The sequence below is a fragment of the Somniosus microcephalus genome, chromosome 18 (genome assembly GCF_052327205.1).
Source record: "Somniosus microcephalus isolate GS21.2 chromosome 18, FLI_Smic_1.0, whole genome shotgun sequence".
NCBI lineage: Eukaryota > Metazoa > Chordata > Chondrichthyes > Squaliformes > Somniosidae > Somniosus > Somniosus microcephalus.
In genome coordinates this window covers 65,052,479-65,079,638 of record NC_141004.1, presented here as the reverse complement: position 1 = coordinate 65,079,638, position 27,160 = coordinate 65,052,479, and the positions used below count along the sequence as shown (strand labels likewise).

Here is a 27,160-nt window from a genome sequence, read left to right as displayed (position 1 = left end):
GTTCGGACCCTCAGTGGACTGTGTTCATAGTTCTGATTTCAATGGATTGTGATCCTGTTTCTGGTTATCAGTGGAGTGTGATCCTGGTTCTGATTCTCAGTGGAGTATGATCCTGGTTCTGATGCTCAGTGCAGTTTGATCCTGGTTCTGATTCTCAGTGCAGTGTGATCCTGGTTGTGATCCTCAGTGGAGTGTGATCCTGGTTCTGATCCTCAGTGGAGTGTGATCCTGGTTCTGATCCTCAGTGGAGTGTGATCCTGGTTCTGATTCTCAGTGGAGTGTGATCCTGGTTCTGATTCTCAGTGGAGTGTGATCCTGGTTCTGATCCTCAGTGGAGTGTGATCCTGGTTCTGATCCTCAGTGGAGTGTGATCCTGGTTCTGATCCTCAGCGGAGTGTGATCCTGGTTCTGATCCTCAGTGGAGTGTGATCCTGGTTCTGATCCTCAGTGGAGTGTGATCCTGGTTCTTATTCTCAGTGGAGTGAGATCCTGGTTCTGTTTCTTAGTGGAGTGTGATGCTGGTTCTGATTCTCAGCGGAGTGTGATCCTGCTTCTGTTTCTCAGTGGAGTCTGATCCTGGTTCTGATTCTCAGTGGAGTGTGATCCTAGTTCTGATTCTCAGTGGAGTATAATCCCGATTCTGATTCTCGGCACAGTGATCTTGGTTCTGATCCTCAGTGGAGTGTGATCCTGGTTCTGATTCTCAGTGGTCTGTGATCCTGGTTCTGATTCTAAGTGGAGGATGATCCTGGTTCTGATTCTCAGTGGAGTCTGATCCTGGTTCTGATGCTCAGTGGAGGGTGAGGCTGGTTCGGATTCTCAGTGGTGTGTGTTTCTGGTTCTGATCCTCAGTGGAGTGTGATCCTGGTTCTGATTCTCAGTGGACTGTGTTCATAGTTCTGATTTTCAATGGATTGTGATCCTGGTTCTGATTCTCAGTGCAGTGTGATCCTGGTTCTGATGCTCAGTGGAGTGTGATCCTGGTTCTGATTCTCATTGGTGTGTGATCCTGGTTCTGATTCTCAGTGGAGTGTGATCCTGGTTCTGATTCTGAGTGGAGTGTGATCCTGGTTCTGATTCTCACTGGAGTGTGATCCTGGTTCTGATTCTCAGTGGAGTGTGATCCTGGTTCTTATCCTCAGTGCAGTGTGATCCTGGTTCTGATTCTCAGTGGAGTGTGATCCTGGTTCTGTTTCTCAGTGGAGTGTGATCCTGGTTCTGTTTCTCAGTGGAGTGTGATCCTGGTTCTGTTTCTCAGTGGAGTGTGATCCTGGTTCTGATTCTCACTGGAGTGTGATCCTGGTTCTGATTCTCAGTGGAGTGTGATCCTGGTTCTTATCCTCAGTGCAGTGTGATCCTGGTTCTGATTCTCAGTGCAGTGTGATCCTGGTTCTGATTGTCAGCGCAGTGATCCTGGATCTGATTCTTCGTGGACTGTGATCCTGGTTCTGATCCTCAGTGGATTGTGATCCTGGTTCTGATTCTCAGTGGAGGATGATCCTGGTTCTGATTCTAAGTGGAGTGTGATTCTGGTTCCGATGCTCATTGGAGTGTGATCCTGGTTCTGATTCTCAGTGGAATGTGATTCTGGTTCTGATTCTCAGTGGAGTGTGATCCTGGTTCTGATTCTAAGTGGAGTGTGATCCGAGTTCTGATGCTAAGTGGACTGTGATCCTGGTTCTGATTCTCAGTGGATTGTGATCCTGGTTCTGATTTATAGTGGATTGTGATCCTGGTTCTGATTCTCAGTGCAGTGTGATCCTGGTTCTGATGCTCAGTGGAGTGTGATCATGGTTCTGATGCTCAGTGGAGCGTGATCCTGGTTCTGATTCTCAGTGCAGTGTGATCCTGGTTCTGATTCTCAGTGCAGTGTGATCCTGGTTCTGATGCTCAGTGGAATGTGATCCTGGTTCTGATGCTCAGTGGAGTGTGATCCTGGTTCTGATGCTCAGTGGAGTGTGATCCTGGTTCTAATGCTCAGTGGAGGGTGAGCCTGGTTCTGATTCTCAGTGGAGTGTGATCCTGGTTCTGATTCTCAGTGGTCTGTGATCCTGGTTCTGATGCTCAGTGGAGTGTGATCCTGGTTCTCATGCTCAGTGGAGTGTGATCCTGGTTCTCATGCTCAGTGGAGTGTGATTCAGGTTCTGATTCTCAGTGGAGTGTGATCCTGGTTCTGATTCTCAGTGGAGTGTGATCCTGGTTCTGATTCTCAGTGGAGTGTGATCCTGGTTCTGATTCTCAGTGGAGTGTGATCTTGGTTCTGATGCTCAGTGGAGTGTGATCCTGCTTCTGGTTCTCGGTGGATTGTGACCCTGGTTCTGATTCTCAGTGGAGTGTGATCCTGGTTCTGATGCTCAGTGGAGTGTGATCCTGGTTCTGATGCTCAGTGGAGGGTGAGCCTGGTTCTGATCCTCAGTGGAGTGTGATCCTGGTTCTGATTCTCAGTGGAGTGAGATCCTGGTTCTGATTCTCAGTGGGGTGTGATCCAGGCTCTGATTCGCTGGAGTGTTATCCGAGTTCTGATTCTCAGTGGAGTATAATCCTGGTTCTGATTCTCGGCACAGTGATCTTGGTTCTGATCCTCAGTGGAGTGTGATCCTGGTTCTGATTCTCAGTGCAGTGTGATCCTGGTTCTGATTCTCAGTGCAGTGAGATCCTGGTTCTGATTCTCAGTGGAGGATGATCCTGGTTCTGATTCTCAGTGGAGTGTGATCCTGGTTCTGATTCTGAGTGGAGTGTGATCCTGGTTCTGATGCTCAGTGGAGTGTGATCCTGGTTCTGATTCTCAGTGGAGTGTGATCCTGGTTCTGATTCTCAGTGGAGAGTGAACTTGGTTCTGATGCTCAGTGGAGTGTGATCCTGGTTCTGGTTCTCGGTGGATTGTGACCCTGGTTCTGATTCTCAGTGGAGTGTGATCCTGGTTCTGAATCTTAGTGGAGAGTGAACCTTGTTCGGACCCTCAGTGGACTGTGTTCATAGTTCTGATTTCAATGGATTGTGATCCTGTTTCTGGTTATCAGTGGAGTGTGATCCTGGTTCTGATTCTCAGTGGAGTATGATCCTGGTTCTGATGCTCAGTGCAGTTTGATCCTGGTTCTGATTCTCAGTGCAGTGTGATCCTGGTTGTGATCCTCAGTGGAGTGTGATCCTGGTTCTGATCCTCAGTGGAGTGTGATCCTGGTTCTGATCCTCAGTGGAGTGTGATCCTGGTTCTGATTCTCAGTGGAGTGTGATCCTGGTTCTGATTCTCAGTGGAGTGTGATCCTGGTTCTGATCCTCAGTGGAGTGTGATCCTGGTTCTGATCCTCAGTGGAGTGTGATCCTGGTTCTGATCCTCAGCGGAGTGTGATCCTGGTTCTGATCCTCAGTGGAGTGTGATCCTGGTTCTGATCCTCAGTGGAGTGTGATCCTGGTTCTTATTCTCAGTGGAGTGAGATCCTGGTTCTGTTTCTTAGTGGAGTGTGATGCTGGTTCTGATTCTCAGCGGAGTGTGATCCTGCTTCTGTTTCTCAGTGGAGTCTGATCCTGGTTCTGATTCTCAGTGGAGTGTGATCCTAGTTCTGATTCTCAGTGGAGTATAATCCCGATTCTGATTCTCGGCACAGTGATCTTGGTTCTGATCCTCAGTGGAGTGTGATCCTGGTTCTGATTCTCAGTGGTCTGTGATCCTGGTTCTGATTCTAAGTGGAGGATGATCCTGGTTCTGATTCTCAGTGGAGTCTGATCCTGGTTCTGATGCTCAGTGGAGGGTGAGGCTGGTTCGGATTCTCAGTGGTGTGTGTTCCTGGTTCTGATCCTCAGTGGAGTGTGATCCTGGTTCTGATTCTCAGTGGACTGTGTTCATAGTTCTGATTTTCAATGGATTGTGATCCTGGTTCTGATTCTCAGTGCAGTGTGATCCTGGTTCTGATGCTCAGTGGAGTGTGATCCTGGTTCTGATGCTCAGTGGAGTGTGATCCTGGTTCTGATGCTCAGTGGTGTGTGATCCTGGTTCTGATGCTCAGTGGAGTGTGATCCTGGTTCTGATTCTGAGTGGAGTGTGATCCTGGTTCTGATTCTCAGTGGACTGTGTTCATAGTTCTGATTTTCAGTGGATTGTGATCCTGGTTCTGATTCTCAGTGCAGTGTGATCCTGGTTCTGATGCTCAGTGGAGTGTGATCCTGGTTCTGATGCTCAGTGGAGTGTGATCCTGGTTCTGATTCTCAGTGCAGTGTGATCCTGGTTCTGATGCTCAGTGGAGTGTGATCCTGGTTGTGATTCTCAGTGGAGTGTGATCCTGGTTCTGATTCTCAGTGCAGTGTGATCGTGGTTCTGATTTTCAATAGATTGTGATCCTGGTTCTGATTCTCAGTGGACTGTGATCCTGGTTCTGATGCTCAGTGGAATGTGATCCTGGTTCTGATGCTCAGTGGAGTGTGATCCTGGTTCTGATGCTCAGTGGAGTGTGATCCTGGTTCTGATGCTCAGTGGAGGGTGAGCCTGGTTCTGATTCTAAGTGGAGGATGATCCTGGTTCTGATTCTCAGTGGAGTCTGATCCTGGTTCTGATGCTCAGTGGAGGGTGAGGCTGGTTCGGATTCTCAGTGGTGTGTGTTCCTGGTTCTGATCCTCAGTGGAGTGTGATCCTGGTTCTGATTCTCAGTGGACTGTGTTCATAGTTCTGATTTTCAATGGATTGTGATCCTGGTTCTGATTCTCAGTGCAGTGTGATCCTGGTTCTGATGCTCAGTGGAGTGTGATCCTGGTTCTGATTCTCATTGGTGTGTGATCCTGGTTCTGATTCTCAGTGGAGTGTGATCCTGGTTCTGATTCTGAGTGGAGTGTGATCCTGGTTCTGATTCTCACTGGAGTGTGATCCTGGTTCTGATTCTCAGTGGAGTGTGATCCTGGTTCTTATCCTCAGTGCAGTGTGATCCTGGTTCTGATTCTCAGTGGAGTGTGATCCTGGTTCTGTTTCTCAGTGGAGTGTGATCCTGGTTCTGTTTCTCAGTGGAGTGTGATCCTGGTTCTGTTTCTCAGTGGAGTGTGATCCTGGTTCTGATTCTCACTGGAGTGTGATCCTGGTTCTGATTCTCAGTGGAGTGTGATCCTGGTTCTTATCCTCAGTGCAGTGTGATCCTGGTTCTGATTCTCAGTGCAGTGTGATCCTGGTTCTGATTGTCAGCGCAGTGATCCTGGATCTGATTCTTCGTGGACTGTGATCCTGGTTCTGATCCTCAGTGGATTGTGATCCTGGTTCTGATTCTCAGTGGAGGATGATCCTGGTTCTGATTCTAAGTGGAGTGTGATTCTGGTTCCGATGCTCATTGGAGTGTGATCCTGGTTCTGATTCTCAGTGGAATGTGATTCTGGTTCTGATTCTCAGTGGAGTGTGATCCTGGTTCTGATTCTAAGTGGAGTGTGATCCGAGTTCTGATGCTAAGTGGACTGTGATCCTGGTTCTGATTCTCAGTGGATTGTGATCCTGGTTCTGATTTATAGTGGATTGTGATCCTGGTTCTGATTCTCAGTGCAGTGTGATCCTGGTTCTGATGCTCAGTGGAGTGTGATCATGGTTCTGATGCTCAGTGGAGCGTGATCCTGGTTCTGATTCTCAGTGCAGTGTGATCCTGGTTCTGATTCTCAGTGCAGTGTGATCCTGGTTCTGATGCTCAGTGGAATGTGATCCTGGTTCTGATGCTCAGTGGAGTGTGATCCTGGTTCTGATGCTCAGTGGAGTGTGATCCTGGTTCTAATGCTCAGTGGAGGGTGAGCCTGGTTCTGATTCTCAGTGGAGTGTGATCCTGGTTCTGATTCTCAGTGGTCTGTGATCCTGGTTCTGATGCTCAGTGGAGTGTGATCCTGGTTCTCATGCTCAGTGGAGTGTGATCCTGGTTCTCATGCTCAGTGGAGTGTGATTCTGGTTCTGATTCTCAGTGGAGTGTGATCCTGGTTCTGATTCTCAGTGGAGTGTGATCCTGGTTCTGATTCTCAGTGGAGTGTGATCCTGGTTCTGATTCTCAGTGGAGTGTGATCTTGGTTCTGATGCTCAGTGGAGTGTGATCCTGCTTCTGGTTCTCGGTGGATTGTGACCCTGGTTCTGATTCTCAGTGGAGTGAGATCCTGGTTCTGATTCTCAGTGGGGTGTGATCCAGGCTCTGATGCTCAGTGGAGTGTGATCCTGGTTCTGATTCTCAGTGGAGTGTGATCCTGGTTCTGATTCTCAGTGGAGAGTGAACTTGGTTCTGATGCTCAGTGGAGTGTGATCCTGGTTCTGGTTCTCGGTGGATTGTGACCCTGGTTCTGATTCTCAGTGGAGTGTGATCCTGGTTCTGAATCTTAGTGGAGAGTGAACCTTGTTCGGACCCTCAGTGGACTGTGTTCATAGTTCTGATTTCAATGGATTGTGATCCTGTTTCTGGTTATCAGTGGAGTGTGATCCTGGTTCTGATTCTCAGTGGAGTATGATCCTGGTTCTGATGCTCAGTGCAGTTTGATCCTGGTTCTGATTCTCAGTGCAGTGTGATCCTGGTTGTGATCCTCAGTGGAGTGTGATCCTGGTTCTGATCCTCAGTGGAGTGTGATCCTGGTTCTGATCCTCAGTGGAGTGTGATCCTGGTTCTGATTCTCAGTGGAGTGTGATCCTGGTTCTGATTCTCAGTGGAGTGTGATCCTGGTTCTGATCCTCAGTGGAGTGTGATCCTGGTTCTGATCCTCAGTGGAGTGTGATCCTGGTTCTGATCCTCAGCGGAGTGTGATCCTGGTTCTGATCCTCAGTGGAGTGTGATCCTGGTTCTGATCCTCAGTGGAGTGTGATCCTGGTTCTTATTCTCAGTGGAGTGAGATCCTGGTTCTGTTTCTTAGTGGAGTGTGATGCTGGTTCTGATTCTCAGCGGAGTGTGATCCTGCTTCTGTTTCTCAGTGGAGTCTGATCCTGGTTCTGATTCTCAGTGGAGTGTGATCCTAGTTCTGATTCTCAGTGGAGTATAATCCCGATTCTGATTCTCGGCACAGTGATCTTGGTTCTGATCCTCAGTGGAGTGTGATCCTGGTTCTGATTCTCAGTGGTCTGTGATCCTGGTTCTGATTCTAAGTGGAGGATGATCCTGGTTCTGATTCTCAGTGGAGTCTGATCCTGGTTCTGATGCTCAGTGGAGGGTGAGGCTGGTTCGGATTCTCAGTGGTGTGTGTTCCTGGTTCTGATCCTCAGTGGAGTGTGATCCTGGTTCTGATTCTCAGTGGACTGTGTTCATAGTTCTGATTTTCAATGGATTGTGATCCTGGTTCTGATTCTCAGTGCAGTGTGATCCTGGTTCTGATGCTCAGTGGAGTGTGATCCTGGTTCTGATGCTCAGTGGAGTGTGATCCTGGTTCTGATGCTCAGTGGTGTGTGATCCTGGTTCTGATGCTCAGTGGAGTGTGATCCTGGTTCTGATTCTGAGTGGAGTGTGATCCTGGTTCTGATTCTCAGTGGACTGTGTTCATAGTTCTGATTTTCAGTGGATTGTGATCCTGGTTCTGATTCTCAGTGCAGTGTGATCCTGGTTCTGATGCTCAGTGGAGTGTGATCCTGGTTCTGATGCTCAGTGGAGTGTGATCCTGGTTCTGATTCTCAGTGCAGTGTGATCCTGGTTCTGATGCTCAGTGGAGTGTGATCCTGGTTGTGATTCTCAGTGGAGTGTGATCCTGGTTCTGATTCTCAGTGCAGTGTGATCGTGGTTCTGATTTTCAATAGATTGTGATCCTGGTTCTGATTCTCAGTGGACTGTGATCCTGGTTCTGATGCTCAGTGGAATGTGATCCTGGTTCTGATGCTCAGTGGAGTGTGATCCTGGTTCTGATGCTCAGTGGAGTGTGATCCTGGTTCTGATGCTCAGTGGAGGGTGAGCCTGGTTCTGATTCTCAGTGGAGTGTGATCCTGGTTCTGATTCTCAGTGGAGTGTGATCCTGGTTCTGATTCTCAGTGGAATGTGATCCTGGTTCTTACCCTCAGTGGAGGGTGATCCAGGTTCTGATTCTCAGTAGTGTGATCCGAGCTCTGATTCTCAGTGGAGTATAGTCCTGGTTCTAGTTCTCGGCGCAGTGATCCTGGTTCTGACTCTCAGTGGAGTGTGATCCAGGTTCTGATTCTCAGTGGAGTGTGATGCTGGTTCTGATTCTCAGTGGAGTGTGATCCTGGTTCTGATTCTCAGTGGAGTGTGATCCTGGTTCTGATTCTCATTGGTGTGTGATCCTGGTTCTGATTCTCAGTGGAGTGTGATCCTGGTTCTGATTCTGAGTGGAGTGTGATCCTGGTTCTGATTCTCACTGGAGTGTGATCCTGGTTCTGATTCTCAGTGGAGTGTGATCCTGGTTCTTATCCTCAGTGCAGTGTGATCCTGGTTCTGATTCTCAGTGGAGTGTGATCCTGGTTCTGTTTCTCAGTGGAGTGTGATCCTGGTTCTGTTTCTCAGTGGAGTGTGATCCTGGTTCTGTTTCTCAGTGGAGTGTGATCCTGGTTCTGTTTCTCAGTGGAGTGTGATCCTGGTTCTGTTTCTCAGTGGAGTGTGATCCTGGTTCTGTTTCTCAGTGGAATGTGATCCTGGTTCTGATTCTCAGTGGAGTGTGATCCTGGTTCTGATTCTCACTGGAGTGTGATCCTGGTTCTGATTCTCAGTGGAGTGTGATCCTGGTTCTTATCCTCAGTGCAGTGTGATCCTGGTTCTGATTCTCAGTGCAGTGTGATCCTGGTTCTGATTGTCAGCGCAGTGACCCTGGATCTGATTCTTAGTGGACTGTGATCCTGGTTCTGATCCTCAGTGGATTGTGATCCTGGTTCTGATTCTCAGTGGAGGACGATCCTGGTTCTGATTCTAAGTGGGGTGTGATTCTGGTTCCGATGCTCATTGGAGTGTGATCCTGGTTCTGATTCTCAGTGGAATGTGATTCTGGTTCTGATTCTCAGTGGAATGTGATCCTGGTTCTTACCCTCAGTGGAGGGTGATCCAGGTTCTGATTCTCAGTAGTGTGATCCGAGCTCTGATTCTCAGTGGAGTATAGTCCTGGTTCTACTTCTCGGCGCAGTGATCCTGGTTCTGACTCTCAGTGGAGTGTGATCCAGGTTCTGATTCTCAGTGGAGTGTGATGCTGGTTCTGATTCTCAGTGGAGTGTGATCCTGGTTCTGATTCTCAGTGGAGTGTGATCCTGGTTCTGATTCTCATTGGTGTGTGATCCTGGTTCTGATTCTCAGTGGAGTGTGATCTTGGTTCTGATTCTGAGTGGAGTGTGATCCTGGTTCTGATTCTCACTGGAGTGTGATCCTGGTTCTGATTCTCAGTGGAGTGTGATCCTGGTTCTTATCCTCAGTGCAGTGTGATCCTGGTTCTGATTCTCAGTGGAGTGTGATCCTGGTTCTGTTTCTCAGTGGAGTGTGATCCTGGTTCTGTTTCTCAGTGGAGTGTGATCCTGGTTCTGTTTCTCAGTGGAGTGTGATCCTGGTTCTGTTTCTCAGTGGAGTGTGATCCTGGTTCTGTTTCTCAGTGGAGTGTGATCCTGGTTCTGTTTCTCAGTGGAATGTGATCCTGGTTCTGATTCTCAGTGGAGTGTGATCCTGGTTCTGATTCTCACTGGAGTGTGATCCTGGTTCTGATTCTCAGTGGAGTGTGATCCTGGTTCTTATCCTCAGTGCAGTGTGATCCTGGTTCTGATTCTCAGTGCAGTGTGATCCTGGTTCTGATTGTCAGCGCAGTGACCCTGGATCTGATTCTTAGTGGACTGTGATCCTGGTTCTGATCCTCAGTGGATTGTGATCCTGGTTCTGATTCTCAGTGGAGGACGATCCTGGTTCTGATTCTAAGTGGGGTGTGATTCTGGTTCCGATGCTCATTGGAGTGTGATCCTGGTTCTGATTCTCAGTGGAATGTGATTCTGGTTCTGATTCTCAGTGGAGTGTGATCCTGGTTCTGATTCTAAGTGGAGTGTGATCCTAGTTCTGATGCTAAGTGGACTGTGATCCTGGTTCTGATTCTCAGTGGAGTGTGATCCTGGTTCTGATTTATAGTGGATTGTGATCCTGGTTCTGATTCTCAGTGCAGTGTGATCCTGGTTCTGATGCTCAGTGGAGTGTGATCATGGTTCTGATGCTCAGTGGAGCGTGATCCTGGTTCTGATTCTCAGTGCAGTGTGATCCTGGTTCTGATTCTCAGTGCAGTGTAATCCTGGTTCTGATGCTCAGTGGAATGTGATCCTGGTTCTGATGCTCAGTGGAGTGTGATCCTGGTTCTGATGCTCAGTGGAGTGTGATCCTGGTTCTGATGCTCAGTGGAGGGTGATCCTGGTTCTACTTCTCGGCGCAGTGATCCTGGTTCTGACTCTCAGTGGAGTGTGATCCACGTTCTGATTCTCAGTGGAGTGTGATCGAGGTTCTGATTCTCAGTGGAGTGTGATCCTGGATCGGATTCTCAGTGGAGTGTGATGCTGGTTCTGATTCTCAGTGGAGTGTGATCCTGGATCGGATTCTCAGTGCAGTGTGATCCTGGTTCTGATTCTCAGTGGAGTGCGATCCTGGTTCTGTTTCTCAGTGGAGTGTGATCCTGGTTCTGTTTCTCAGTGGAGTGTGAACCTGGTTCTGTTTCTCAGTGGAGTGTGATCCTGGTTCTGTTTCTCAGTGGAGTGTGATCCTGGTTCTGTTTCTCAGTGGAGTGTGATCCTGGTTCTGTTTCTCAGTGGAGTGTGATCCTGGTACTGATTCCCAGTGGAGTGTGACCCTGGTTCTGATTCCCAGTGGAGTGTGATCCTGGTTCTGATTCTCAGTGCAGTGTGATCCTGGTTCTGATTCTCGGCGCAGTGATCCTGGATCTGATTCTTAGTGGACTGTGATCCTGGTTCTGATCCTCAGTGGATTGTGATCCTGGTTGTGATCCTCAGTGGAGTGTGATCCTGGTTCTGATCCTCAGTGGAGTGTGATCCTGGTTCTGATCCTCAGTGCAGTGATGCTGGTTCTGATTCTCAGTGGACTGTGATCCTGGTTCTAATTCTCGGCGCAGTCATCCTGGTTCTGACTCTCAGTGGAGTGTGATCCTGGTTCTGATTTTCAGTGGAGTGTGATCCTGGTTCTGATCCTCAGTGGAGTGTGATCCTGGTTCTGATCCTCAGTGGATTGTGATCCTGGTTCTGATCCTCAGTGGAGTGTGATCCTGGTTCTGATCCTCAGTGGAGTGTGATCCTGGTTCTGATTCTTAGTGGAGAGTGATCCTGGTTCGGATCCTCAGTGGACTGCGTTCATAGTTGTGATTTTCAATGGATTGTGATCCTGTTTCTGGTTCTCAGTGGAGTGTGAGCCTGGTTCTGATTCTCAGTGGAGTGTGATCCTGGTTCTGATTCTGTTTCTCAGTGGAGTATAATCCTGGTTCTGATTCTCGGCGCAGTGATCTTGGTTCTGATTCTCAGTGGAATATGATCCTGGTTCTCTTTCTCAGTGGAGTGTGATCCTGGTTCTGATTCTCAGTGGAATGTGATCCTGGTTCTTACCCTCAGTGGAGGGTGATCCAGGTTCTGATTCGCTGGAGTGTGATCCTGGTTCTCATTCGCAGTGGCGTATGAACCTGGTTCTAATCCTCAGTGGACTGTGATCCTGGTTCTGATTCTCAGTGGACTGTGATCCTGGTTCTACTTCTCGGCGCAGTGATCCTGGTTCTGATTCTCAGTGGAGTGTGATCCTGGATCGGATTCTCAGTGGAGTGTGATGCTGGTTCTGATTCTCAGTGGAGTGTGATCCTGGTTCTGATTCTCATTGGTGTGTGATCCTGGTTCTGATTCTGAGTGGAGTGTGATCCTGGTTCTTATCCTCAGTGCAGTGTGATCCTGGTTCTGATTCTTAGTGGAGTGTGATCCTGGTTCTGTTTCTCAGTGGAGTGTGAACCTGGTTCTGTTTCTCAGTGGAGTGTGATCCTGGTTCTGTTTCTCAGTGGAGTGTGATCCTGGTTCTGTTTCTCAGTGGAGTGTGATCCTGGTTCTGATTCCCAGTGGAGTGTGATCCTGGTTCTGATTTTCAGTGGACTGTGATCCTGGTTCTGATCCTCAGTGGAGTGTGATCCTGGTTCTGATCCTCAGTGGATTGTGATCCTGGTTCTGATCCTCAGTGGAGTGTGATCCTGGTTCTGATCCTCAGTGGAGTGTGATCCTGGTTCTGACTCTCAATGGAGTGTGATCCTGGTTCTGATTTTCAGTGGACTGTGATCCTGGTTCTGATCCTCAGTGGAGTGTGATCCTGGTTCTGATCCTCAGTGGATTGTGATCCTGGTTCTGATTCTCAGTGGAGTGTGATCCTGGTTCTGATTCTCAGTGGAGTGTGATCCTGGTTCTGATTCTCAGTGGAGTGTGATCCTGGTTCTGATTCTCAGTGGAGTGTGATCCTGGTTCTGATTCTCAGTGGAGTGTGATCCTGGTTCTGATCCTCAGTGGAGTGTGATCCTGGTTCTGATCCTCAGTGGAGTGTGATCCTGGTTCTGATCCTCAGCGGAGTGTGATCCTGGTTCTGATCCTCAGTGGAGTGTGATCCTGGTTCTGATCCTCAGTGGAGTGTGATCCTGGTTCTGATTCTCAGTGGAGTGTGATCCTGGTTCTGATGCTCAGTGGAGTGTGATCCTGGTTCTTATTCTCAGTGGAGTGAGATCCTGGTTCTGTTTCTTAGTGGAGTGTGATGCTGGTTCTGATTCTCAGCGGAGTGTGATCCTGGTTCTGTTTCTCAGTGGAGTCTGATCCTGGTTCTGATTCTCAGTGGAGTGTGATCCCAGTTCTGATTCTCAGTGGAGTATAATCCCGATTCTGATTCTCGGCGCAGTGATCTTGGTTCTGATTCTCAGTGGAGTGTGACTCTGGTTCTGATGCTCATTGGAGTGTGACCCTGGTTCTGATGCTCAGTGGAGTGTGATCCTGGTTCTGATGCTCAGTGCAGTGTGATCCTGGTTCTGATGCTCAGTGGAGTGTGATCTTCGTTCTGATTCTCAGTGGAGTGTGATTCTGGTTCTCGGTGGATTGTGATCCTGGTTCCGATTCTCAGTGCAGTGTGATCCTGGTTCTGATTCTCAGTGGAGTGTGATCCTGGTTCTGATTCTCGGTGCAGTGTGATCCTCGTTCTGATTCTCAGTGGAGTGTGATCCTGGTTCTGGTTCTCGGTGGATTGTGATCCTGGTTCCGATTCTCAGTGCAGTGTGATCCTGGTTCTGATTCTCAGTGGACTGTGTTCATGGTTCTGATTCTCGGTGCAGTGTGACATTGGTTCTGATCCTCAGTGGAGTGTGATCCAGGTTCTGATGCGCTGGAGTGTGATCTTGTTTCAGATTCTCAGTGGAGTGTGATCCTGGTTCTGATTCTAAGTGGACTGTGTTCATAGTTCTGATTTTGAGTGGATCGTGATCCTGGTTCTGATGCTCAGTGGAGTGTGATCCTGGTTCTGATGCTCAGCGGAGTGTGATCCTGGTTCTCATGCTCAGTGGAGTGTGATCCTGGTTATGGTTCTCGGTGGATTGTGACCCTGGTTCTGATTCTCAGTGCAGTGTGATCCTGGTTCTGATTCTCAGTGCAGTGTAATCCTGGTCCTGATTCTCAGTGGAGTGTGATCCTGGCTCTGATTCTCAGTGGAGTGTGATCCTGGTTCTGATTCTGAGTGGAGTGTGATCCTGGTTCTGATTCTCACTGGAGTGTGATCCTGGTTCTGATTCTCAGTGGAATGTGATCCTGGTTCTTACCCTCAGTGGAGGGTGATCCAGGTTCTGATTCTCAGTAGTGTGATCCGAGCTCTGATTCTCAGTGGAGTATAGTCCTGGTTCTACTTCTCGGCGCAGTGATCCTGGTTCTGACTCTCAGTGGAGTGTGATCCAGGTTCTGATTCTCAGTGGAGTGTGATGCTGGTTCTGATTCTCAGTGGAGTGTGATCCTGGTTCTGATTCTCAGTGCAGTGTGATCCTGGTTCTGATTCTCAGTGGACTGTGTTCATGGTTCTGATTCTCGGTGCAGTGTGACATTGGTTCTGATCCTCAGTGGAGTGTGATCCAGGTTCTGATGCGCTGGAGTGTGATCTTGTTTCAGATTCTCAGTGGAGTGTGATCCTGGTTCTGATTCTAAGTGGACTGTGTTCATAGTTCTGATTTTGAGTGGATCGTGATCCTGGTTCTGATGCTCAGTGGAGTGTGATCCTGGTTCTGATGCTCAGCGGAGTGTGATCCTGGTTCTCATGCTCAGTGGAGTGTGATCCTGGTTATGGTTCTCGGTGGATTGTGACCCTGGTTCTGATTCTCAGTGCAGTGTGATCCTGGTTCTGATTCTCAGTGCAGTGTAATCCTGGTCCTGATTCTCAGTGGAGTGTGATCCTGGCTCTGATTCTCAGTGGAGTGTGATCCTGGTTCTGATTCTGAGTGGAGTGTGATCCTGGTTCTGATTCTCACTGGAGTGTGATCCTGGTTCTGATTCTCAGTGGAATGTGATCCTGGTTCTTACCCTCAGTGGAGGGTGATCCAGGTTCTGATTCTCAGTAGTGTGATCCGAGCTCTGATTCTCAGTGGAGTATAGTCCTGGTTCTACTTCTCGGCGCAGTGATCCTGGTTCTGACTCTCAGTGGAGTGTGATCCAGGTTCTGATTCTCAGTGGAGTGTGATGCTGGTTCTGATTCTCAGTGGAGTGTGATCCGAGTTCTGATTCTCAGTGCAGTATAATCCTGGTTCTGATTCTCGGCGCAGTGATCTTGGTTCTGATCCTCAGTGCAGTGTGATCCTGGTTCTGATTCTCAGTGGAGTGTGATCCTGGTTCTGATTCTCAGTGGAGCGTGATCCTGGTTCTGATTCTCAGTGGAGTGTGATCCTGGTTATGGTTCTCGGTGGATTGTGACCCTGGTTCCGATTCTCAGTGCAGTGTGATCCTGCTTCTGATTCTGAGTGGAGTGTGATTCTGATTCTGAGTGGAGTGTGATCCTGGTTCTGATTCTCGGTGCAGTGTGATCCTCGTTCTGATGCTCAGTGTAGTGTGATCCTGGTTCTCATGCTCAATGGATTGTGATCTTGGCTCTGATGCTCAGTGGAGCGTGATCCTGCTTCTGATTCTCCGTGGACTGTGTTCATAGTTCTGATTTTCAGTGGATTGTGATCCTGGTTCTGATTCTCAGTGCAGTGTGATCCTGGTTCTGATTCTCAGTGGCGTGTGAGCCTGGTTCTGTTTCTCAGTGGAGTGTGATCCTAGTTCTGATTCTGTTTCTCAGTGGAGTATAATCCTGGTTCTGATTCTCGGCGCAGTGATCTTGGTTCTGATTCTCAGTGCAGTGATCCTGGTTCTGATTCTCAGTGGAGTGTGAGCCTGGTTCTGATTCTCAGTGGAGTGTGATCCTGGTTCTGATTCTGTTTCTCAGTGGAGTATAATCCTGGTTCTGATTCTCGGCGCAGTGATCTTGGTTCTGATTCTCAGTGGAATATGATCCTGGTTCTCTTTCTCAGTGGAGTGTGATCCTGGTTCTGATTCTCAGTGGAATGTGATCCTGGTTCTTACCCTCAGTGAAGGGTGATCCAGGTTCTGATTCGCTGCAGTGTGATCCTGGTTCTGATTCGCAGTGGCGTATGAACCTGGTTCTAATCCTCAGTGGACTGTGATCCTGGTTCTGATTCTCAGTGGACTGTGATCCTGGTTCTACTTCTCGGCGCAGTGATCCTGGTTCTGACTCTCAGTGGAGTGTGATCCACGTTCTGATTCTCAGTGGAGTGTGATCGAGGTTCTGATTCTCAGTGGAGTGTGATCCTGGATCGGATTCTCAGTGGAGTGTGATGCTGGTTCTGATTCTCAGTGGAGTGTGATCCTGGTTCTGATTCTCATTGGTGTGTGATCCTGGTTCTGATTCTGAGTGGAGTGTGATCCTGGTTCTTATCCTCAGTGCAGTGTGATCCTGGTTCTGATTCTCAGTGGAGTGTGATCCTGGTTCTGTTTCTCAGTGGAGTGTGAACCTGGTTCTGTTTCTCAGTGGAGTGTGATCCTGGTTCTGTTTCTCAGTGGAGTGTGATCCTGGTTCTGTTTCTCAGTGGAGTGTGATCCTGGTACTGATTCCCAGTGGAGTGTGACCCTGGTTCTGATTCCCAGTGGAGTGTGATCCTGGTTCTGATTCTCAGTGGAGTGTGATCCTGGTTCTGATCCTCAGTGGAGTGTGATCCTGGTTCTGATCCTCAGTGCAGTGATGCTGGTTCTGATTCTCAGTGGACTGTGATCCTGGTTCTAATTCTCGGCGCAGTCATCCTGGTTCTGACTCTCAGTGGAGTGTGATCCTGGTTCTGATTTTCAGTGGAGTGTGATCCTGGTTCTGATCCTCAGTGGAGTGTGATCCTGGTTCTGATCCTCAGTGGATTGTGATCCTGGTTCTGATCCTCAGTGGAGTGTGATCCTGGTTCTGATCCTCAGTGGAGTGTGATCCTGGTTCTGATTCTTAGTGGAGAGTGATCCTGGTTCGGATCCTCAGTGGACTGCGTTCATAGTTGTGATTTTCAATGGATTGTGATCCTGTTTCTGGTTCTCAGTGGAGTGTGAGCCTGGTTCTGATTCTCAGTGGAGTGTGATCCTGGTTCTGATTCTGTTTCTCAGTGGAGTATAATCCTGGCTCTGATTCTCGGCGCAGTGATCTTGGTTCTGATTCTCAGTGGAATATGATCCTGGTTCTCTTTCTCAGTGGAGTGTGATCCTGGTTCTGATTCTCAGTGGAATGTGATCCTGGTTCTTACCCTCAGTGGAGGGTGATCCAGGTTCTGATTCGCTGGAGTGTGATCCTGGTTCTCATTCGCAGTGGCGTATGAACCTGGTTCTAATCCTCAGTGGACTGTGATCCTGGTTCTGATTCTCAGTGGACTGTGATCCTGGTTCTACTTCTCGGCGCAGTGATCCTGGTTCTGATTCTCAGTGGAGTGTGATCCTGGATCGGATTCTCAGTGGAGTGTGATGCTGGTTCTGATTCTCAGTGGAGTGTGATCCTGGTTCTGATTCTCATTGGTGTGTGATCCTGGTTCTGATTCTGAGTGGAGTGTGATCCTGGTTCTTATCCTCAGTGCAGTGTGATCCTGGTTCTGATTCTCAGTGGAGTGTGATCCTGGTTCTGTTTCTCAGTGGAGTGTGAACCTGGTTCTGTTTCTCAGTGGAGTGTGATCCTGGTTCTGTTTCTCAGTGGAGTGTGATCCTGGTTCTGTTTCTCAGTGGAGTGTGATCCTGGTTCTGATTCCCAGTGGAGTGTGATCCTGGTTCTGATTCTCAGTGGACTGTGATCCTGGTTCTAATTCTCGGCGCAGTCATCCTGGTTCTGACTCTCAGTGGAGTGTGATCCTGGTTCTGATTTTCAGTGGACTGTGATCCTGGTTCTGATCCTCAGTGGAGTGTGATCCTGGTTCTGATCCTCAGTGGATTGTGATCCTGGTTCTGATCCTCAGTGGAGTGTGATCCTGGTTCTGATCCTCAGTGGAGTGTGATCCTGGTTCTGACTCTCAGTGGAGTGTGATCCTGGTTCTGATTTTCAGTGGACTGTGATCCTGGTTCTGATCCTCAGTGGATTGTGATCCTGGTTCTGATTCTCAGTGGAGTGTGATCCTGGTTCTGATTCTCAGTGGAGTGAAATCCTGGTTCTGATTCTCAGTGGAGTGTGATCCTGGTTCTGATTCTCAGTGGAGTGTGATCCTGGTTCTGATTCTCAGTGGAGTGTGATCCTGGTTCTGATCCTCAGTGGAGTGTGATCCTGGTTCTGATCCTCAGTGGAGTCTGATCCTGGTTCTGATCCTCAGCGGAGTGTGATCCTGGTTCTGATCCTCAGTGGAGTGTGATCCTGGTTCTGATCCTCAGTGGAGTGTGATCCTGGTTCCGATTCTCAGTGGAGTATGATCCTGGTTCTGATGCTCAGTGGAGTGTGATCCTGGTTCTTATTCTCAGTGGAGTGAGATCCTGGTTCTGTTTCTTAGTGGAGTGTGATGCTGGTTCTGATTCTCAGCGGAGTGTGATCCCAGTTCTGATTCTCAGTGGAGTATAATCCCGATTCTGATTCTCGGCGCAGTGATCTTGGTTCTGATTCTCAGTGGAGTGTGACTCTGGTTCTGATGCTCATTGGAGTGTGACCCTGGTTCTGATGCTCAGTGGAGTGTGATCCTGGTTCTGATGCTCAGTGCAGTGTGATCCTGGTTCTGATGCTCAGTGGAGTGTGATCTTCGTTCTGATTCTCAGTGGAGTGTGATTCTGGTTCTCGGTGGATTGTGATCCTGGTTCCGATTCTCAGTGCAGTGTGATCCTGGTTCTGATTCTCAGTGGAGTGTGATCCTGGTTCTGATTCTCGGTGCAGTGTGATCCTCGTTCTGATTCTCAGTGGAGTGTGATCCTGGTTCTGGTTCTCGGTGGATTGTGATCCTGGTTCCGATTCTCAGTGCAGTGTGATCCTGGTTCTGATTCTCAGTGGACTGTGTTCATGGTTCTGATTCTCGGTGCAGTGTGACATTGGTTCTGATCCTCAGTGGAGTGTGATCCAGGTTCTGATGCGCTGGAGTGTGATCTTGTTTCAGATTCTCAGTGGAGTGTGATCCTGGTTCTGATTCTAAGTGGACTGTGTTCATAGTTCTGATTTTGAGTGGATCATGATCCTGGTTCTGATGCTCAGTGGAGTGTGATCCTGGTTCTGATGCTCAGTGGAGTGTGATCCTGGTTCTCATGCTCAGTGGAGTGTGATCCTGGTTATGGTTCTCGGTGGATTGTGACCCTGGTTCTGATTCTCAGTGCAGTGTGATCCTGGTTCCGATTCTCAGTGCAGTGTAATCCTGGTCCTGATTCTCAGTGGAGTGTGATCCTGGCTCTGATGCTCAGTGCAGTGTGATCCTGGTTCTGATTCTCAGTGGGGTGTGATCCTGGTTCTGATGCTCAGTGGAGTGTGATCCTGGTTCTGATGCTCAGTGGAGTGTGATCCTGGTTCTGATTCTCAGTGCAGTGTGATCCTGGTTCTGATGCTCAGTGGAGGGTGAGCCTGGTTCTTATTCTCAGTGGAGTGTGATCCTTGTTCTTATTCTCAGTGGAGTGTGATCCTGGTTCTGATTCTCAGTGGAGTGTGATCCTGGTTCTGATTCTCAGTGGAGTGTGATCCAGGTTCTGATTCTCAGTGGAGTGTAATCCTGGTTCTGATGCTCAGTGGAGTGTGATCCTGGTTCTGATTCTCAGTGGAGTGTGATCCTGGTTCTGATTCTCAGTGGAGTGTGATCCTGGTTCTGATTCTCAGTGGAGTGTGATCCAGGTTCTTATTCTCAGTGGAGTGTGATCCTGGTTCTGATTCTCAGTGGAGTGTGATCCTGGTTCTGATTCTCAGTGGAGTGTGATCCAGGCTCTGATTGGCTGGAGTGTGATCCGAGTTCTGATTCTCAGTGCAGTATAATCCTGGTTCTGATTCTCGGCGCAGTGATCTTGGTTCTGATCCTCAGTGCAGTGTGATCCTGGTTCTGATTCTCAGTGGAGTGTGATCCTGGTTCTGATTCTGTTTCTCAGTGGAGTATAATCCTGGTTCTGATTCTCGGCGCAGTGATCTTGGTTCTGATTCTCAGTGGAATATGATCCTGGTTCTCTTTCTCAGTGGAGTGTGATCCAGGTTCCGATTCTCAGTGGAGTATGATCCTGGTTCTGATGCTCAGTGGAGTGTGATCCTGGTTCTTATTCTCAGTGGAGTGAGATCCTGGTTCTGTTTCTTAGTGGAGTGTGATGCTGGTTCTGATTCTCAGCGGAGTGTGATCCTGGTTCTGTTTCTCAGTGGAGTCTGATCCTGGTTCTGATTCTCAGTGGAGTGTGATCCTAGTTCTGATTCTCAGTGGAGTATAATCCCGATTCTGATTCTCGGCGCAGTGATCTTGGTTCTGATTCTCAGTGGAGTGTGACTCTGGTTCTGATGCTCATTGGAGTGTGACCCTGGTTCTGATGCTCAGTGGAGTGTGATCCTGGTTCTGATGCTCAGTGCAGTGTGATCCTGGTTCTGATGCTCAGTGGAGTGTGATCCTGGTTCTGATGCTCAGTGGAGTGTGATCTTCGTTCTGATTCTCAGTGGAGTGTGATTCTGGTTCTCGGTGGATTGTGATCCTGGTTCCGATTCTCAGTGCAGTGTGATCCTGGTTCTGGTTCTCGGTGGATTGTGATCCTGGTTCCGATTCTCAGTGCAGTGTGGTCCTGGTTCTGATTCTCAGTGGACTGTGTTCATGGTTCTGATTCTCGGTGCAGTGTGACATTGGTTCTGATCCTCAGTGGAGTGTGATCCAGGTTCTGATGCGCTGGAGTGTGATCTTGTTTCAGATTCTCAGTGGAGTGTGATCCTGGTTCTGATTCTAAGTGGACTGTGTTCATAGTTCTGATTTTGAGTGGATCGTGATCCTGGTTCTGATGCTCAGTGGAGTGTGATCCTGGTTCTGATGCTCAGTGGAGTGTGATCCTGGTTCTCATGCTCAGTGGAGTGTGATCCTGGTTATGGTTCTCGGTGGATTGTGACCCTGGTTCTGATTCTCAGTGCAGTGTGATCCTGGTTCCGATTCTCAGTGCAGTGTAATCCTGGTCCTGATTCTCAGTGGAGTGTGATCCTGGCTCTGATGCTCAGTGCAGTGTGATCCTGGTTCTGATTCTCAGTGGGGTGTGATCCTGGTTCTGATGCTCAGTGGAGTGTGATCCTGGTTCTGATGCTCAGTGGAGTGTGATCCTGGTTCTGATTCTCAGTGCAGTGTGATCCTGGTTCTGATGCTCAGTGGAGGGTGAGCCTGGTTCTTATTTTCAGTGGAGTGTGATCCTGGTTCTTATTCTCAGTGGAGTGTGATCCTGGTTCTGATTCTCAGTGGAGTGTGATCCTGGTTCTGATTCTCAGTGGAGTGTGATCCAGGTTCTGATTCTCAGTGGAGTGTAATCCTGGTTCTGATGCTCAGTGGAGTGTGATCCTGGTTCTGATTCTCAGTGGAGTGTGATCCTGGTTTTGATTCTCAGTGGAGTGTGTTCATAGTTCTGATTTTCAGTGGATTGTGATCCTGGTTCTGATTCTCAGTGCAGTGTGATCCTGGTTCTGATTCTCAGTGGCGTGTGAGCCTGGTTCTGTTTCTCACTGGAGTATAATCCTGGTTCTGATTCTCGGCGCAGTGATCTTGGTGCTGATTCTCGGCGCAGTGATCCTGGTTCTGATTCTCAGTGCAGTGATCCTGGTTCTGATTCTCAGTGGAGTGTGAGCCTGGTTCTGATTCTCAGTGGAGTGTGATCCTGGTTCTGATTCTGTTTCTCAGTGGAGTATAATCCTGGTTCTGATTCTCGGCGCAGTGATCTTGGTTCTGATTCTCAGTGGAATATGATCCTGGTTCTCTTTCTCAGTGGAGTGTGATCCTGGTTCTGATTCTCAGTGGAATGTGATCCTGGTTCTTACCCTCAGTGGAGGGTGATCCTGGTTCTGATTCGCAGTGGCGTATGAACCTGGTTCTAATCCTCAGTGGACTGTGATCCTGGTTCTGATTCTCAGTGGACTGTGATCCTGGTTCTACTTCTCGGCGCAGTGATCCTGGTTCTGACTCTCAGTGGAGTGTGATCCACGTTCTGATTCTCAGTGGAGTGTGATCGAGGTTCTGATTCTCAGTGGAGTGTGATCCTGGATCGGATTCTCAGTGGAGTGTGATGCTGGTTCTGATTCTCAGTGGAGTGTGATCCTGGTTCTGATTCTCATTGGTGTGTGATCCTGGTTCTGATTCTGAGTGGAGTGTGATCCTGGTTCTTATCCTCAGTGCAGTGTGATCCTGGTTCTGATTCTCAGTGGAGTGTGATCCTGGTTCTGTTTCTCAGTGGAGTGTGAACCTGGTTCTGTTTCTCAGTGGAGTGTGATCCTGGTTCTGTTTCTCAGTGGAGTGTGATCCTGGTTCTGTTTCTCAGTGGAGTGTGATCCTGGTACTGATTCCCAGTGGAGTGTGACCCTGGTTCTGATTCCCAGTGGAGTGTGATCCTGGTTCTGATTCTCAGTGCAGTGTGATCCTGGTTCTGATTTTCGGCGCAGTGATCCTGGATCTGATTCTTAGTGGACTGTGATCCTGGTTCTGATCCTCAGTGGATTGTGATCCTGGTTGTGATCCTCAGTGGAGTGTGATCCTGGTTCTGATCCTCAGTGGAGTGTGATCCTGGTTCTGATCCTCAGTGCAGTGATGCTGGTTCTGATTCTCAGTGGACTGTGATCCTGGTTCTAATTCTCGGCGCAGTCATCCTGGTTCTGACTCTCAGTGGAGTGTGATCCTGGTTCTGATTTTCAGTGGAGTGTGATCCTGGTTCTGATCCTCAGTGGAGTGTGATCCTGGTTCTGATCCTCAGTGGATTGTGATCCTGGTTCTGATCCTCAGTGGAGTGTGATCCTGGTTCTGATCCTCAGTGGAGTGTGATCCTGGTTCTGATTCTTAGTGGAGAGTGATCCTGGTTCGGATCCTCAGTGGACTGCGTTCATAGTTGTGATTTTCAATGGATTGTGATCCTGTTTCTGGTTCTCAGTGGAGTGTGAGCCTGGTTCTGATTCTCAGTGGAGTGTGATCCTGGTTCTGATTCTGTTTCTCAGTGGAGTATAATCCTGGCTCTGATTCTCGGCGCAGTGATCTTGGTTCTGATTCTCAGTGGAATATGATCCTGGTTCTCTTTCTCAGTGGAGTGTGATCCTGGTTCTGATTCTCAGTGGAATGTGATCCTGGTTCTTACCCTCAGTGGAGGGTGATCCAGGTTCTGATTCGCTGGAGTGTGATCCTGGTTCTCATTCGCAGTGGCGTATGAACCTGGTTCTAATCCTCAGTGGACTGTGATCCTGGTTCTGATTCTCAGTGGACTGTGATCCTGGTTCTACTTCTCGGCGCAGTGATCCTGGTTCTGATTCTCAGTGGAGTGTGATCCTGGATCGGATTCTCAGTGGAGTGTGATGCTGGTTCTGATTCTCAGTGGAGTGTGATCCTGGTTCTGATTCTCATTGGTGTGTGATCCTGGTTCTGATTCTGAGTGGAGTGTGATCCTGGTTCTTATCCTCAGTGCAGTGTGATCCTGGTTCTGATTCTCAGTGGAGTGTGATCCTGGTTCTGTTTCTCAGTGGAGTGTGAACCTGGTTCTGTTTCTCAGTGGAGTGTGATCCTGGTTCTGTTTCTCAGTGGAGTGTGATCCTGGTTCTGTTTCTCAGTGGAGTGTGATCCTGGTTCTGACTCTCAGTGGAGTGTGATCCTGGTTCTGATTTTCAGTGGACTGTGATCCTGGTTCTGATCCTCAGTGGAGTGTGATCCTGGTTCTGATCCTCAGTGGATTGTGATCCTGGTTCTGATTCTCAGTGGAGTGTGATCCTGGTTCTGATTCTCAGTGGAGTGTGATCCTGGTTCTGATTCTCAGTGGAGTGTGATCCTGGTTCTGATTCTCAGTGGAGTGTGATCCTGGTTCTGATTCTCAGTGGAGTGTGATCCTGGTTCTGATCCTCAGTGGAGTGTGATCCTGGTTCTGATCCTCAGTGGAGTGTGATCCTGGTTCTGATCCTCAGCGGAGTGTGATCCTGGTTCTGATCCTCAGTGGAGTGTGATCCTGGTTCTGATCCTCAGTGGAGTGTGATCCTGGTTCCGATTCTCAGTGGAGTATGATCCTGGTTCTGATGCTCAGTGGAGTGTGATCCTGGTTCTTATTCTCAGTGGAGTGAGATCCTGGTTCTGTTTCTTAGTGGAGTGTGATGCTGGTTCTGATTCTCAGCGGAGTGTGATCCCAGTTCTGATTCTCAGTGGAGTATAATCCCGATTCTGATTCTCGGCGCAGTGATCTTGGTTCTGATTCTCAGTGGAGTGTGACTCTGGTTCTGATGCTCATTGGAGTGTGACCCTGGTTCTGATGCTCAGTGGAGTGTGATCCTGGTTCTGATGCTCAGTGCAGTGTGATCCTGGTTCTGATGCTCAGTGGAGTGTGATCTTCGTTCTGATTCTCAGTGGAGTGTGATTCTGGTTCTCGGTGGATTGTGATCCTGGTTCCGATTCTCAGTGCAGTGTGATCCTGGTTCTGATTCTCAGTGGAGTGTGATCCTGGTTCTGATTCTCGGTGCAGTGTGATCCTCGTTCTGATTCTCAGTGGAGTGTGATCCTGGTTCTGGTTCTCGGTGGATTGTGATCCTGGTTCCGATTCTCAGTGCAGTGTGATCCTGGTTCTGATTCTCAGTGGACTGTGTTCATGGTTCTGATTCTCGGTGCAGTGTGACATTGGTTCTGATCCTCAGTGGAGTGTGATCCAGGTTCTGATGCGCTGGAGTGTGATCTTGTTTCAGATTCTCAGTGGAGTGTGATCCTGGTTCTGATTCTAAGTGGACTGTGTTCATAGTTCTGATTTTGAGTGGATCATGATCCTGGTTCTGATGCTCAGTGGAGTGTGATCCTGGTTCTGATGCTCAGTGGAGTGTGATCCTGGTTCTCATGCTCAGTGGAGTGTGATCCTGGTTATGGTTCTCGGTGGATTGTGACCCTGGTTCTGATTCTCAGTGCAGTGTGATCCTGGTTCCGATTCTCAGTGCAGTGTAATCCTGGTCCTGATTCTCAGTGGAGTGTGATCCTGGCTCTGATGCTCAGTGCAGTGTGATCCTGGTTCTGATTCTCAGTGGGGTGTGATCCTGGTTCTGATGCTCAGTGGAGTGTGATCCTGGTTCTGATGCTCAGTGGAGTGTGATCCTGGTTCTGATTCTCAGTGCAGTGTGATCCTGGTTCTGATGCTCAGTGGAGGGTGAGCCTGGTTCTTATTCTCAGTGGAGTGTGATCCTTGTTCTTATTCTCAGTGGAGTGTGATCCTGGTTCTGATTCTCAGTGGAGTGTGATCCTGGTTCTGATTCTCAGTGGAGTGTGATCCAGGTTCTTATTCTCAGTGGAGTGTGATCCTGGTTCTGATTCTCAGTGGAGTGTGATCCTGGTTCTGATTCTCAGTGGAGTGTGATCCAGGCTCTGATTGGCTGGAGTGTGATCCGAGTTCTGATTCTCAGTGCAGTATAATCCTGGTTCTGATTCTCGGCGCAGTGATCTTGGTTCTGATCCTCAGTGCAGTGTGATCCTGGTTCTGATTCTCAGTGGAGTGTGATCCTGGTTCTGATTCTGTTTCTCAGTGGAGTATAATCCTGGTTCTGATTCTCGGCGCAGTGATCTTGGTTCTGATTCTCAGTGGAATATGATCCTGGTTCTCTTTCTCAGTGGAGTGTGATCCTGGTTCCGATTCTCAGTGGAGTATGATCCTGGTTCTGATGCTCAGTGGAGTGTGATCCTGGTTCTGATGCTCAGTGGAGTGTGATCCTGGTTCTGATTCTCAGTGCAGTGTGATCCTGGTTCTGATGCTCAGTGGAGGGTGAGCCTGGTTCTTATTTTCAGTGGAGTGTGATCCTGGTTCTTATTCTCAGTGGAGTGTGATCCTGGTTCTGATTCTCAGTGGAGTGTGATCCTGGTTCTGATTCTCAGTGGAGTGTGATCCAGGTTCTGATTCTCAGTGGAGTGTAATCCTGGTTCTGATGCTCAGTGGAGTGTGATCCTGGTTCTGATTCTCAGTGGAGTGTGATCCTGGTTTTGATTCTCAGTGGAGTGTGTTCATAGTTCTGATTTTCAGTGGATTGTGATCCTGGTTCTGATTCTCAGTGCAGTGTGATCCTGGTTCTGATTCTCAGTGGCGTGTGAGCCTGGTTCTGTTTCTCAGTGGAGTGTGATCCTAGTTCTGATTCTGTTTCTCAGTGGAGTATAATCCTGGTTCTGATTCTCGGCGCAGTGATCTTGGTGCTGATTCTCAGTGCAGTGATCCTGGTTCTGATTCTCAGTGGAGTGTGAGCCTGGTTCTGTTTCTCAGTGGAGTGTGAGCCTGGTTCTGATTCTCAGTGGAGTGTGATCCTGGTTCTGATTCTGTTTCTCAGTGGAGTATAATCCTGGTTCTGATTCTCGGCGCAGTGATCTTGGTTCTGATTCTCAGTGGAATATGATCCTGGTTCTCTTTCTCAGTGGAGTGTGATCCTGGTTCTGATTCTCAGTGGAATGTGATCCTGGTTCTTACCCTCAGTGGAGTGTGATCCTGGTTCTGATTCGCAGTGGCGTATGAACCTGGTTCTAATCTTCAGTGGACTGTGATCCTGGTTCTGATTCTCAGTGGACTGTGATCCTGGTTCTACTTCTCGGCGCAGTGATCCTGGTTCTGACTCTCAGTGGAGTGTGATCCACGTTCTGATTCTCAGTGGAGTGTGATCGAGGTTCTGATTCTCAGTGGAGTGTGATCCTGGATCGGATTCTCAGTGGAGTGTGATGCTGGTTCTGATTCTCAGTGGAGTGTGATCCTGGTTCTGATTCTCATTGGTGTGTGATCCTGGTTCTGATTCTGAGTGGAGTGTGATCCTGGTTCTTATCCTCAGTGCAGTGTGATCCTGGTTCTGATTCTCAGTGGAGTGTGATCCTGGTTCTGTTTCTCAGTGGAGTGTGAACCTGGTTCTGTTTCTCAGTGGAGTGTGATCCTGGTTCTGTTTCTCAGTGGACTGTGATCCTGGTTCTGTTTCTCAGTGGAGTGTGATCCTGGTTCTGTTTCTCAGTGGCGTGTGATCCTGGTACTGATTCCCAGTGGAGTGTGACCCTGGTTCTGATTCCCAGTGGAGTGTGATCCTGGTTCTGATTCTCAGTGCAGTGTGACCCTGGTTCTGATTCTCGGCGCAGTGATCCTGGATCTGATTCTTAGTGGACTGTGATCCTGGTTCTGATCCTCAGTGGATTGTGATCCTGGTTGTGATCCTCAGTGGAGTGTGATCCTGGCTCTGATTCTCAGTGGAGTGTGATCCTGGTTCTGATTCTCAGTGGAGTGTGATCCTGGTTCTGATCCTCAGTGGAGTGTGATCCAGGTTCTGATCCTCAGTGGAGTGTGATCCTGGTTCTGATCCTCAGCGGAGTGTGATCCTGGTTCTGATCCTCAGTGGAGTGTGATCCTGGTTCTGATCCTCAGTGGAGTGTGATCCTGGTTCCGATCCTCAGTGGAGTATGATCCTGGTTCTGATGCTCAGTTGAGTGTGATCCTGGTTCTTATTCTCAGTGGAGTGAGATCCTGGTTCTGTTTCTTAGTGGAGTGTGATGCTGGTTCTGATTCTCAGCGGAGTGTGATCCTGCTTCTGTTTCTCAGTGGAGTCTGATCCTGGTTCTGATTCTCAGTGGAGTGTGATCCTAGTTCTGA

The 27,160-nt window shown here is 48.8% G+C and overlaps 1 protein-coding gene across 6 annotated transcripts in view; it reads left to right on the top strand.

Annotated features, from left to right (window-relative positions):
- The window catches only part of LOC147105333 (transcriptional enhancer factor TEF-5-like), a 644,902-nt gene that overhangs the window by 382,787 nt on the left and 234,955 nt on the right, over positions 1-27,160 (top strand). The window lies entirely within an intron of this gene.